Genomic DNA, 13,615 nt, shown 5'->3' on the forward strand with positions numbered 1-13,615 from the left:
ATAACAGTTGGCTTTTTTTTATTTTATTTTTTTTACTGAATGGCTGGGTGCATGTATTATTGACAACCATACTTGCCTGGTTTCATGTTGATGGTCACACAGAAAGTAATATGCCCAGAATCAAATGCGGAAACCAAAGCAAAACGACTGGATCTGATTTTAATTTGTAGGGTCACAACATCTTTGCCAACAATAAAATGGCTTAAACATTCTTTCAGCTCCGGCTTTAGTACCTTAATATTTGTAAGCGACACGACTCAATGGCTTCGTTCTTTTCCTCCGATACCAAACTACAACCCTGTTAAAGGCAGATTACAATTCTAAAACATCACAGAAAGCCAGCATCAGTATTCACAACTCCTCCTTCTGTTCGCTGATTGGCCCAATTAAAATTTATCCCTAGAAATCCCACTCAATGAGAGAAATTCCAGACGGAGCACTGACGGGTGATGAGAATTGAGAGAAACTGTGTCAGAAGGGAATATTTAGTGGTGCGTTTGATTGCAGTCTTTCAAAAGTAATTGCTATCTAAGTCATTGTTTCAGTGAAGTTTTGCCTTCCTTTTTCTGCTTTTTACATTTTTATTTCTTTTCAATGAAGGCCACATTTAGTTGTGCATCTCTGCAGCTCCTCCATTGGCTCTCTCTGCATAATGCCGTCCCTTCCCATGCACCGAAGAAAGAAAACAGATGATCCAACTAAAAATGTGCTACAAGTAATCAAATTAACTTTAAGTAAATGTATTAAGTTTATGAATTTTTCATGTTGAACAAACGTAAATAAAGTAAGTTTGACAAACTTGATTACATGTAACAAATTAACTAAAATATTTTAAGTTGGAGCTCCAGTCTTTTTTTTCTCTCTTTTTTTTCAGTGTATCTTTGTGGTTTTGCAGTTATGCCACATTCTATTTTAAAGGGGGTGAATACTAAAGCACCCAACACTCTTTGGATCATAATCAGTAAAAAAATAAATAAATAAAATTCCTTCCACTTCACAACAATGACAGATTTTGTTTCCCAGAGATATGACATAGACTCTGTGGTTAATATATAAGTGAATATATGAGTCCAGCTTATTATTTTGCTGGATACAGAGAGCTGTCTGTTTAGAGGTGTCTGAAGCAAACATGCTGCCTCAAAGGGAATACTGCCTTACAACTGGAACCCCCTGCACAAGTTTAATATAACGCCACCATCCATCTCTGCCTCATTCTCTGTCATACTGGCATGAGAGGGATAAGAAAGAGAAGAAAAAAAACTGACACACTCCTTTTTAAAAACATAAATTATCACCAGTGCCCTGAGAGCAACATGGACTTTGAATTCCTTTTTTTTTAGAACCACAAAGCAAACAAAGCTGTGAATTACAACCGTGAGCCATCTGAGTCCATCTCATGGGAGCGCAACCTTATTTGGACTACGAGCTATTGTAGCTAATTGCAAAGCAATCCAAGTCAAATGTAGAGTTTAAAGGAGGAAAAAGAGCTTATTAATTTCCCCGAGGACTCAGAACAACTCTTCATGATTCTACCTTGCACTCGCGCGCTCTCTCAAGACAGCAGCTCCAGTAAATAATGCAGGAGTGTTAACTCTCCAAACAGGTTGCTCCAGATATAGCTCAGTGTATTTTTGTGTCATCTTTTAGGTAATTACAGGAAGGGGCTTCAGTAAGCTAATCTCTTGCTTTGCTTGAGGCATCTCCGGGGATGAAAAACTATTTTCAGAGCACAGCAGTTTGTCTTTCGCTTCAGGGCGGGAAAGAGAATGTCAATAGTTTTTTTTTTTTATGATTTCATTTAAATTTCTTCAATTCAACTAGCAGCGGCTCCATTATGTAAAAGGCTAAAGCTAAATATAAAGAGCTCTGGCTTTTGAGAAATGTACAATATTGCAAAGGTCTGGTTCCCCAGAGAGCCGCAACAGCAGCCGCCTCCTGTTTCAGGGTCAGTTTATGTACATGCGGACGCGTCACAAAGGGATGGAGGCTCAGTTATTCCCATCTCGCTTACAGTTAAGCTCTGCCTCAGGATTCAGATTCGATCTGTGCTGATATGATGGTGGGGAAACAGATACCTAGGTGCTCTGGTGCTGAAGGCACAATACTAATCACTTTTATCTCTCCCTAAGCTCCCTCCACTTTTAAGTTGCAGGAAACACAGAGCTTAAGACATTAGTCACAGGCTAAGGAGAGGACAGTGTTTGTCTGATCTGGACATTTCAATGCAACTAAATTGTATTGTGCTGCTACCACAGGACGCTAACAGAGGTAAAAAATTTTAAAAAATCGGCAACTCTTTGTTGGAGAACCACAGCAAAGAACGGCATCGTGGGGTCAAAGAGACATTAGCAGCATTTCCATAAACCATAAAACTGTGCAAATTGAAATAACAAAAAGAAATATGTTTAATGGAAACACGACAATTTAAAAAAAAATCTCATTTTTTTGACATGTTTTTGCACTAGGATGAGTTAGTGTTTGTCTTGAATGAGAGGTAAATCACAAAACTTCAATGGAGACACTTTTTGCGCATCAGATGAGTCACGTGATCAAAAACAAGAAGTAGTAGGAGGATGATGGCTTGTTTTGGGGTTTTCCAGACAATGTGCAGCTGGCTCCACCAGAGTTCTCACAGCATCACAGTTCATAAAGAGATGTGTGCCATCCCAACGTGTTGCACCCGTAGCTCTACTGTAAAATCACAAACTACAAAGCCTGAATAAAATGCTGACGTCTCTGATGAATGATAGATAATGAGCATTAGTACCATGGATGAATTATGATTATATTTCTTGTAACTGTTTATGTCTGTCTCTACTGTGATTTTTAATGACTTATCACAATGAACTAGCTTGTTCACATGTGATGTTAATTTAATTTCTTATTTTAATGTAAACACCACAGCTGTGAAATATGGGTTTCTGCGATATTAGCAGAATATAAATAATAATCTGCTCACATTTGTAATGGAAACGCAGCTACTGGTTTACTTTTAACCCTGCACACTGCGCACATATTTACAAGACAACCCTATATATTTGATGCATTCCTGTTTATATTTATAATATTGCTTGTTTAGACTCAGATAGATATAGTTACAAAACAGATGGATTACACCAAATTATCCACTGCTGAGTTCAAATCTCGGTCCTGTGAAACAACCGGGACAAAGAGGACAGAGGTGTTTCCCCGATAATTAATCTGCTTTATAAAGTTATAAAGTTTAAGTTCAAGGCTCATCAAGAGAGTTGTAATACAGATGAACTGCAGTACAATAGTGCTTCCTACACCGGGGTTCCCAGTAAAATGGTCAGCTGTACAATGTGAGAGCAGCTCACTTAAAGTCATTGTGAAGAAAATTGGAATTAGGAAGGTGATTTCCCACAAATGCAAAAAAAAAACAAGTCTTATGAAGACAACACAAAGGAAGGAAGGAGTTACTTTAGGACTAATCCCTGACATGATGTTACGAAAGAGTTTGACTCTAGGTCTACTTCCCCATGAGGATTCTACAAAACTATTGTAACGTTTTAAAATCCTTCTCACAAACTTAACGTGCTCCTTCGTGACCAAAGAGAGGACTGTCTAACTGATACATTAGCAGGGTTTTTATTCCAGTGTCGGGAGGGTATATTCAAATAAAAAGGCCACCTGAAATTGGATTTCCTGCTCAGTAATGCTGAGATCGTTCTGCAGTCCTCACTCCTGTAAATGATGACATTTTACAAAATCACCTCACAGCACAGAATGCCGTCTTTTTCATCTCAACCCATTTCTGCATGTGTCTTGTTTAAAACTCCTCTGTTAATAATCATTTAAGGTTTAAGAGACCACTGTATCTTTAGAGCAACTTTTGTATTTTTTATTTTTTCAATACGGAGGAGCCTGAAATGACACAAATGTTGTGCAGAATTTGATGTGTACATTAGAAACTGTGTATTGCCACCTCATTTGAATAGAGTCATGGAGCAGAACACTGAAGGGAACCTGAAGAAAAGGCCGTTAAAGTGAGTTACCGTATCGTTCACATCAGCAGAACGAGGATGAAAACGATTCTGTCCTCTTTTGTCTCCCGAATTCAATCAGAAGGATTTCAGATCAGCTTAGTAACTTATTCCTTCACATCAGGCTGCATTGCCAAACTAAGTCACCCTGGTATCAAGTCAGGTGAACAAATTAAAACAGTTTACAATCAGCTTGTTCCATCTCCACTCCATATCTAAACATCAAAAACTCAAGCTCATTCTCTCTGCAGTAGGTCTTGAAAATGACTCATTATTCCCACTTAGACTGTTCATCTCAATTCACACTGTTATTGACCACACCTCTCTGTCCAAACTAACTTGCCCAGGATACTGGTTAGTATGATCCGACTCGCATTTGAATGTGCTCCTTTCATCCAGACTTTTATATATATATTATTCATTGGTATTCAAGTCCACTTGACCTAACATTGCATGTCCTCTGTCCTTGGCTATCACAATCAAGATGCTTCTAAAGGAGATTTAAAAAATTATTTTTGGTTTAATAGAATTTCATAAATTGGCTTTGCCCCCCACCCATCAATCTTAGGGATGAATTTCCTGTCAGAGTAACTTTGAAACAAAAGCAGAAGGGAATGTTGTACATTTAGAGCATCTGATTTTAACAGTCAAGTACAATGAACAAAATCCAGTTTAATGCGGAGAACAAAATGTGCTTTACAAATAGAAGCATTAAATGGAAAAAAAAGTCTTATTTGCAACCAATAGGCTGGTGTTGAGATTTCAAATTCCTAGTTAATAAAGTAACAGATGACAATTTCATTTACTAGTCACTTAAAAAAATCCAGGGAAGAATTGTCCAGATAAATCTCTCTTCTAAATTGTTAAATCAAACTTTAATGAATGGATTCGGGTTTGGTGCTGCTATTTTACTTATTCTGGTTCCAAGTTGTAGGATGCAAAGTTTTTATTGGAGATAAGAACAATTCTTAGAGATGTTAAGAGGATGGGAGTGACTTCTTATGGAGGCGAAGCTGCAGAGGATTCAGCCAGCGGACAGTAAATGTACCCAGAATGCAACCTGCCTGGCGCTGATGTTCATCCCTTAAATAACAGGATTGATATAGAAGATCATATAAATGTCCTTTATTATCCCACACCCCAGTATCCCAATACAACTGGGTAGAATGACATTTTTTATGTATATAATGTGCATGTGTATCGAACATTAAAAAGACAACAGAGTATTTATAGTTCAATCAATTAAGTTTCTTCAACAAGGCAGTTCAAACTGCTTTATGTCATAAAAACATTTTTAAAAAACCATCATACTTTGATGATGCAAAGAAGGATTCTTCATTAAACCAAGAAAATGATGGAGGACACTAACCATCCTCTTCATGAGACTGTCTTGGGAAAACAGAGTGTCTTCAGTCAGAGGCTTCTTCAGGTTGGCTGTAATACAGACAGCTACAAGAGAGGCATCACTATCTACAGTAACTACTTGAAGAATCTGAATTGATATGAGATACAACAACACTTAATTTCGCTTTGGGATCAATAAAGTATTTTTGAATTTGAATACAGTCACCAGTTGTGAAACCAAATAACAAATATTACAGTACAGTAGCATATCAGTGCAGTGCAGAAAAAGCAAATGTACAATAACAGCAATTACTTAAAAATGATTGTGAAAGTGCCAACAGGAATGTAAACACTTATTGAGTTTGTTGGGAGCAGTGATGGCTCTAAAGTCTGAGAGGAAGGATCTGAGGTAACGTTGCTTTGTTCACTCAGGATGCAGCAGTCTGTCACTGAAGGGGTTCTGCAGTTCAGCAACAGCTTCATGCATGAAGAGATGATGCCCGACAGTAATGTTATTTTAGCCAGAGTCCTTCTGTCTCCCACCACCTGCAGTGCATCATGGGAGCATCCTGGGAAAACACGACAGACATACTTCCGCTTGTTTTGGTTCTTTGTAGGGAACTAACATTTTTCTGTCAAGATGACGAAGTGTCGACTCAACTGCAAACCCAGTATTCTGAAACTGTGGCATACATTTGAGCTAAAACCGCAACAGCAGAGCGTAAGGACCGCCAACCCCTTCAGGACCTTGTTGCCATAGTGACTGGTCCCAAGCCAGTGAGGAGGCATTGCTATCTTGGAGTCTGGAGATTTATTATCTTCCTGCTCCTTGGATGTCAAAGATGGTGACAGGCGCTGTATTCCTGTTTAATCTCCTAACATACTAACTGCGGTCATTAATAAACCCCAGACAAAACAAATAGAATCACTTTGTTTTCACTATATATTTATGAATTAACAGATTCTCAGTATGAAACTTCTTACTTAAAAATGGTCTTCTTCTAGTTAAAAAAATTATATACTGAATTTGTTTTTTGCTTTTTTTTTTGTAAACTTGAGTCATGTGAACAACTTGCTTGAAGCTAGAATAAGGAAGGTGTTTGTGTACTCTGCACATCTGCAGTCGTTTGGCTTTAATACCCTCCCTGCTTAGGTCTGCAAACAGGTTAGACTGCATCCTTGGAAAAGTACAATTCCCTCTCCTATGCTTAGAGATTTCAGATTATATTAAATTCCCACTGAGTGGTGAATTTAATCTGTTCTTCAGGGGCTAGAGTTCCCCCACTATACCACTACATAAGGTCCATAAGGCAGAAGGACCTGACCCACACTAGCCAGGACTGCAAACACTTTGCCAGATCAAAGCAGTGGAAGTCGCCCAGGGCATCACCTGACCTGAATTCAATTAAAGCTTTACAGGCAGATCAGAGAGCAGCCCATGAAAGAAAATTGCAGCCTCAGATAGCGCACAGGACAAAACTCCGAGAGAGAACAAACAGAGCATCATTTAAAGAAGACAGCTGAAATATTACACACTCACTCTCGGACACAAAAGGCTTGTTTTCATCTTCCCTCCTTCCCTCTGTTCCACAAATCTGCCCAGCAAGCCCATAGGTCTCCTTCGTTTACTCAGCCTGTGGGCATATGGGACTTTAATGAGCCAATGCTGAACGGACGTTAGGTAAGAATTCTCACACACTTGCTCTGGCTCAACTGCCCCTCTCTTTGCTCTGGCATTTTTTTTTTGGAAGCCCCCCTCCCAGCATGGTGCCAGGTTTAGCTGTTGGCCACATGTTCGGGAAGACGTTCGCTTAAGCAAAGTTCACCACTAAACTCTAGATGGGGGTCACAAGAGCACGTCTGTTAAAAGAGGAACTTGCAATGATAAAACAATTATGGTTCATCCATTTCCTTTATCGCCAGATCCCAGTGCAGTGTTTGAGGCAGCTAATTTCAACACGCAGATCGAAAAAAAAAAAAAAAAACAAGATGTGATTGTCTTTGGTGCTATGCCAGATTCATTCAGTTTTTACTTCCATTTTTATTGTTATGCTTATTTTTAGTGCCTGTGCTTCTATCGTACTAAAACTCCTCCACTGAAGATACAATTATTGTATTCTATTCAATGTTTCTTCGTAGACTGGGATCAGATCTAGATCAGGGGTTCCCAAAGTGTGCTCCACGGGCCGTTTGCAGCCCCTGAAATTATTTTCTGTGGCTCCCTTGGGGCGTGCTGTGGTGGCGCAGGGGGTTAGCATGCCCCACATTTGGAGGCCTTAGACCTGTGGACGTCGCTGGTTCGACTCCCGGTCCCGACGACCTTTGCCGCATGTCCTCCTTCAAAAATGGCACCGGCTCAGCTGGCTGCCTGCAGACGAAGCTCCTGTTGTGTGTGTGTTAATCTGTGTATAAAATAATTCTTGCTGTAACTGCGAAATAATTTCCCTGCTGGGATGAATAAAGTAATTCTTCTTCTTCTAATTGAAATTTGAGAATTAAACTATTTTGATCCACAAGCAAAAGTGGTTGGCAGAGATGGTATTTATGCTTTTAGGAAAAAAATTATGAGAGAAAAGAAACAAGTTAGGCACAGCACTAAATATTATTCCAGCCTTTTAGCATTTTCTCTAATTGCATAGTGAATCCGACCGCATCCATTCAGGGACTTTTTCTCTAAACAAACTTTAATGCACCCACATCTGCATTTGATTCATTTATTAAGCTTGACCAAACACAGTGACCCAAATCCTGTTCTTGAGCTGAAAATGGACACATTTTGTGTGTACTGTTTTCCAAATGAGCCTCAAGGAATTTGCAAATTTAATATATTTTCCTTCTAATGTGGCTCAACATTGCTCTACACATTTCTTTTCTACTTTGCTTTATTAAAATATTGCATTCTGAGTTTATTCTTGAGCAGATAAAAGAAATTGACTGAATTTTCTTTTTTTGTAGCGTTAGCTTTGAGAATACTTATAGTTTTTGGCCCATTTGTACTTTTGCCTTGATGATTTTGGTCAATGTGAGAAATCTATATCTAGATGAACCATGACCATGCATGGTCATGGTTCCGCAAGGCTCTATCCTCATGACAATTTTATTCATTTGTTCAAATTCATCTGTTAAAGAGAGGAAGGGTCAGATCAGAATCTCCTCTATTTTAGTGCAGGATGAGCAGAAGTCTTTTTGTTTTTGGTGGAATAAATGCATGCTTAGAGATTCGCACTAAACTGAAATTTAGGAACATAAAGTCCACAGAACATAAATGAAACTTTTAACAACCACGTGAAGTCTGAATCAACTGAGTGTTCTTTTAAAGCATTTTCTTTATGTAACAGCTAAAACAGACAAGAAATGGAAGAGAAAAAAGAGAGATAGAGAGAGAAAGAATGAGAGAGGACAAGAACCCATTTAAGGAAATTGGTTTGTGTAAGTGAAGTTGAGAAGTTTTAGGCATTTAGTCATTTTAAGTGGAGTTAAATTTGTATCAAGCGGTCTGCGATAAGATTTAAAGGAAAATACGTCTTTGTATTGATTTTGTGCTGAATACTTAAAATTAATAGCCTTTTGTCACTCACTAATCTTATGACTACTTTGCTAAAAGAAAAAATATCAGGTAACAAGTTTGCATGAGACCAAGTAATTCGATTTTATAGTGTACTGCCATCTTTACGTCATTGCCAAAATAACATATCTCTGTATATATATATATATATATATATATATATAATTTTTATTTTTTTCATAAAATTTAGATTTTTGTTGTGGTGTCTGAAATTCTGAAAAGTGTGGCATGTGCTCTACTTTGTGTTGGTCTTTCACATAACATTCCATATAAACCAAACAAAACAACAACAACAAAAAATGCCGTCGTTATCTGGCATAAATGATTTTTACAAGAAAAAAACTGCACATGCATGAAGGCTTTCACAAGCTTCAGCAGAATCTGCGCATAGCCACGAATTTGAATGACTCCCACTAGGTTATAAACTATCAGCAGGAAATGATCAGATAAGCAGAAACCAGCGCAAAAACATCCACCCTGATATCACCGATGCTGTTATCTTCTCCCAGTCCTGCATCCTGCTGAAGGGAGAGCAGCCACACCGCAATCTTTACTGCTCTCGTCCGCCTCTGAGCCCCTGGACGGATCGCGATATTTCCGAAATCACCTGAAGGTAGCAACAGCATGCCACCCCACCTGTGCCATTCTGCTGGAGAGACGCGGAGTGAGCCACATCTCCTGCTGTACAGCAGCACTATGCAGGATCATAGTGCATAGTGCTGTGAGCGGGTCGAATCTGAAGGAGTGAGGAGGAACGGAGCTTCCTGCTGAACAGGAGGAGTCCGTCATGTGAGACAGCCGGGATTTATAGGAGGTAAACTTTAGAGGTGGGTAAAAATGTATCCTGGTTTGAGCTTTCCCAATGATTTCTTTTATTTTTTTTAATATACTTTTTTCAAACTTTCGACTCAGCAGCATCTTTAACAGTGCTTTAGTCCGCTCGCCCAGAAACGCGCACGCGGACACGTACACTTGTAGACGCATGGCACGCGCGCACACAGAACATTCATCACCAGCGGATGTTGACAGGTTGTCAAGCAAGCCGCGAGCAGCACAGGCTTTTTCCTTCAGGGGGGGGGGGGGGGGGGGTCAGCTGGATCTCCGCGGTCCGGACCAGAGCAGTGACACAGCGCCATCCGCCGCACAGCAGCTCCGGCCAGAAGAGGGAGATCCGGAAAAGTCCGGGTGACTGACCGGAGAGGGGGGCTGAGTGCTGTTGGATAATGGCACGGCATCACTGCAGGACGCGTTTCCAGCCTGACCACTGGATATTAGGAAAAAGAAAAAAAAATACTCAAAAAGTCCAACGCATCATACAGATAGACAACTTTTTAGCAATTGGAATCATGGGGCAACTGAATTTAACTGTATTGTTTTATTAATAGGATAAAATTGCGGTGCATGTAAGATAGATAGATAGATAGATAGATAGATAGATAGATAGATAGATAGATAGATAGATAGATAGATAGATAGATAGATAGATAGATAGATAGATAGATAGATAGATAGATAGATAGATAGATAGATAGATAGATTGATTGATTGATTGATTGATTGATTGATTTTTTTTTTTTTTTGCCAAAGCAGCAACAACAGGCAAATATCCATCCATCCATTTTCTGTACTCTTGTCCCTTCAAGGGGTCGGGAGGTGCTGGTATCTCCAGCTAACAGACAAAGTTAAACATTATTAAAAAACACACACAATATGTAAAATATGATTACTTTTACCTTTTCTGAGGGGAATGGATTGAAAATACTTTGGAATAAAGTAGATTATACTAAATATTTGTTTTCATTTGGCAATATACAAAAAAGCTGAGTTTAATCAATATGGAAACCTTTAATCTCAAAAATGTACAACATATGACCCACCTGGAAATCCTCATTTGGGAAGACTGGCTGTGCTTTCTTTATAAACTTTGGCTTTTTATCAAATTAAGCTAAACAGAAATGTAATTAAAATAGATCATGTTCCTATTGCCTGGAAGACATGCACAAAGCAGGCTGAATTGAGGTTACGGAGGAATTATCTCTTGTTGTAGCAGCATAGCAAGGTCACACAAACAATACAGAGTAAAATTGGGTTCTTTATTAGGGATGTTAATTTCCAGTGGAAATTCAATGATATTCAAGATTATCCCTATTTATACATCAAACATTAATTTGACTTTCATTAACTTCAAAAAGCGCATGATATTGGCCATTAATAGATAATGGTGAGAGATTAAATTTTTAAGGCATTTAGTGAATATGAAAGAAAAAAATCTACTTTTTCGGAGCCAAAAAAGGAAAAGAAGGCCAGTTCCAGTCTTTGACTGATGGTTGGTGCCTTTATAGCTGAATAGTATGAAGTCAATGATGACATAGAAAGGGTTGGTTGTCAGTTGGTTAGCTTAACTAATTCAATTATCACAAATTGGCATTTTTTTAAGTTGGAAAACAAGAATCCAAGAATCATTCAAAATAGCTCATAATAAATAACACATTTAAATGCACTACAAATATGCAGTAATTGATACATATTTTGTATCAGTTGTTACACGTTTGTATTATTAGACGGCATCCAATCAGACAGGGTTAGCAATTGACAAAAATATTCCCGGTTAAACCGAGCAGGGAGAGCCCGGCGCCCGGGGCCCGGGGCCCGGGGCCGGCGGAGCGCCTTGCTGCTGCCGCCGATGCCAGCCCGGTAAGTAGATCCGGACGTGCGCAGCGCGGAGAGATATTTTTTCAAGTGGAAGAGAGAAAGGAGCGCGGTGGGGAGCGAGTTAGTGAGCGTGGAAAAAACAGAGCCTGCCGACTGGTGGCAGAAGGAGTAACGGAGAGGAGAGGAGAGGAGAGAAGTCCACGTATTACCATGCGGAGATTTGGACTACAGAAACTTCATGCCAAACCTCCGAATCTTCGAGATTATTAATAATAAGAGAGGTACGTTGTTTCCTTTCTTAACGGGCTTCCCTTAATTGGCCGCTTTCGCATCTTTCTAAGGTGGAGAAAAGTTGACGCTATTGTGAGCTTCGGGCTGAGAAAACCAACCGCTGCTGCTGCGTGCCTTCTCCACACAAGTTTGCTTTGAACAAAACAAACTATTTAATTCCAACTTCGAGATTACAAACGCAGATATTGGTCACTCTGAGGAAGGTTAATGCGCTGTTTGCTCCTGTGCTGTGGCTTTTTTTAAAAAAAAAAGCAAATCTGTGCCCAGCGCTCGGCTGCCATCGTTCCGAGGAGTGAATGGGGAGAGTTGGGGGATGGGGTTAGAAATGAAAGACTTTCCAGGCACCTAACTTATTATCTTCAACTGTTAACTTTTATTTCTTAACAAAAGCAGCTTAAGTTCGTTGCCAGATGCATTCAAGCAAATGCTTCGAATTACATACTTTTTTTTGGGGGGGGGGGATGGAAATAGAAACGAAGTTCTGTGCTTGATTTGAACGTTTCACAATGCGCTTCCTCAAGATGGTTCTTTTCATACCTGCAGGGAGTATTTTCAGATTTAAGGTGCGTTTGCTCTCATACCGCGTCACGTATTAACCCCGCTGAAAGCCTTAATAACTAAACCGTTCGAGGCTGATTTGTGACACGCCAAAAGTCAATAATGTAGGGTTTTTATGAGAAGAATTCCTGCGCAGACATGGCAACGTCTTGCTTTTTATTTGTCTTTGTATGGACTCCCACACAGCCAGGAGGGAGGCTGGAGAGCGGCTCCCAACTGTTTCCCAGCCGCCTCGGCGCTGATTTTTCTTTAACCCCTTCATGCTGTACAGAGCGCCTCTGTTTATTTTCCTTCAATAATTTTTGCCTGCATTTATTATATTGTAGTTTTACAGCTACTTGGATGGCTTTCTGTAAACTCAAAGTCACTTGAGATTTAGATTATCACCTGCAGAACATGAACGTTTTCTATATTCGCTTTGCTGTTTTGTTGCAAATGAAAGATATATATTGTAAAATATTTCTTCTTAAAAGTCGAGAAGAAATAATTCCAGTGACATCACAGAAGGCATTAGGGACCTTATTGGAGTGGTTTTGCTTTTTTTTATTTTTTAACTTGTATGTTTTCAATCAAATGCATCTTTATGTTGCATTTGATTGTTTATGCACAGTAACACCTTTGAGCTATGTGGCAACTTTGCATGGATTTTCACCAAATTATGCAACAGTCAAATGCATGAAAGCGGTTTTTAAAGTGGAGCGGGGCAGAATGGATATGCCAGATTACGTTATCTGTAATCATACAAATGACAAATGTATACAAAAACTGATTAGTAGAAATCTGTTCATAATCCTTTATGAATTTTCCATCTAATGTGCTTTGCTTCACCGCCTGCATCCATCATGGAGAAACCGCTTGTAACTCAAATGCAACTTTAGTTCTCCGCAATCTGCATTAAAATGTTTAAAGAAACTGCTCATCTTCCATAATGTTTATGAATGCCAGCTGATCAAGCTTAAAGTTGATACCTCTTGTGATGTCATCGACCCATGTATGCACAACACTATAAAAGTGTTTTCATGGTGCTTCTTAAAAACGGAACATTTTTAAAATCCTGCAATGGAAATCTACACTTCACTACCCAGCTTACATTTTATTTTAGTAGTCTACATTTTATCAGAGTAAAAGAAAATGCACACAACCTGTATCTTTAAAAGCCAGGAGTGACTATAAATGGTGTTTTCTGCCTTATTTTAATTCC

General features: G+C 39.1%; 1 protein-coding gene across 7 annotated transcripts in view; it reads left to right on the forward strand.

The window, feature by feature from the left end:
• The first annotated feature begins 9,579 nt into the window (after positions 1 to 9,579).
• fat1 (FAT atypical cadherin 1) overlaps positions 9,580 to 13,615 on the forward strand; it is a 97,473-nt gene continuing 93,437 nt past the window's right edge. For 6 of the 7 annotated variants that reach the window (XR_002752766.1, XM_023333680.1, XM_023333682.1 and 3 more), the window contains exon 1: positions 11,710 to 11,846. The gene's annotated coding sequence lies outside the window, so the exon portion shown is untranslated. Of the gene's footprint in view, positions 9,741 to 11,709; positions 11,847 to 13,615 lie in introns of those variants that run through there. The other variant, XM_023333681.1, reaches the window with a different exon arrangement.

This window comes from Xiphophorus maculatus, chromosome 5 (genome assembly GCF_002775205.1).
Source record: "Xiphophorus maculatus strain JP 163 A chromosome 5, X_maculatus-5.0-male, whole genome shotgun sequence".
In the NCBI taxonomy this organism is placed as follows: Eukaryota; Metazoa; Chordata; class Actinopteri; order Cyprinodontiformes; family Poeciliidae; genus Xiphophorus; species Xiphophorus maculatus.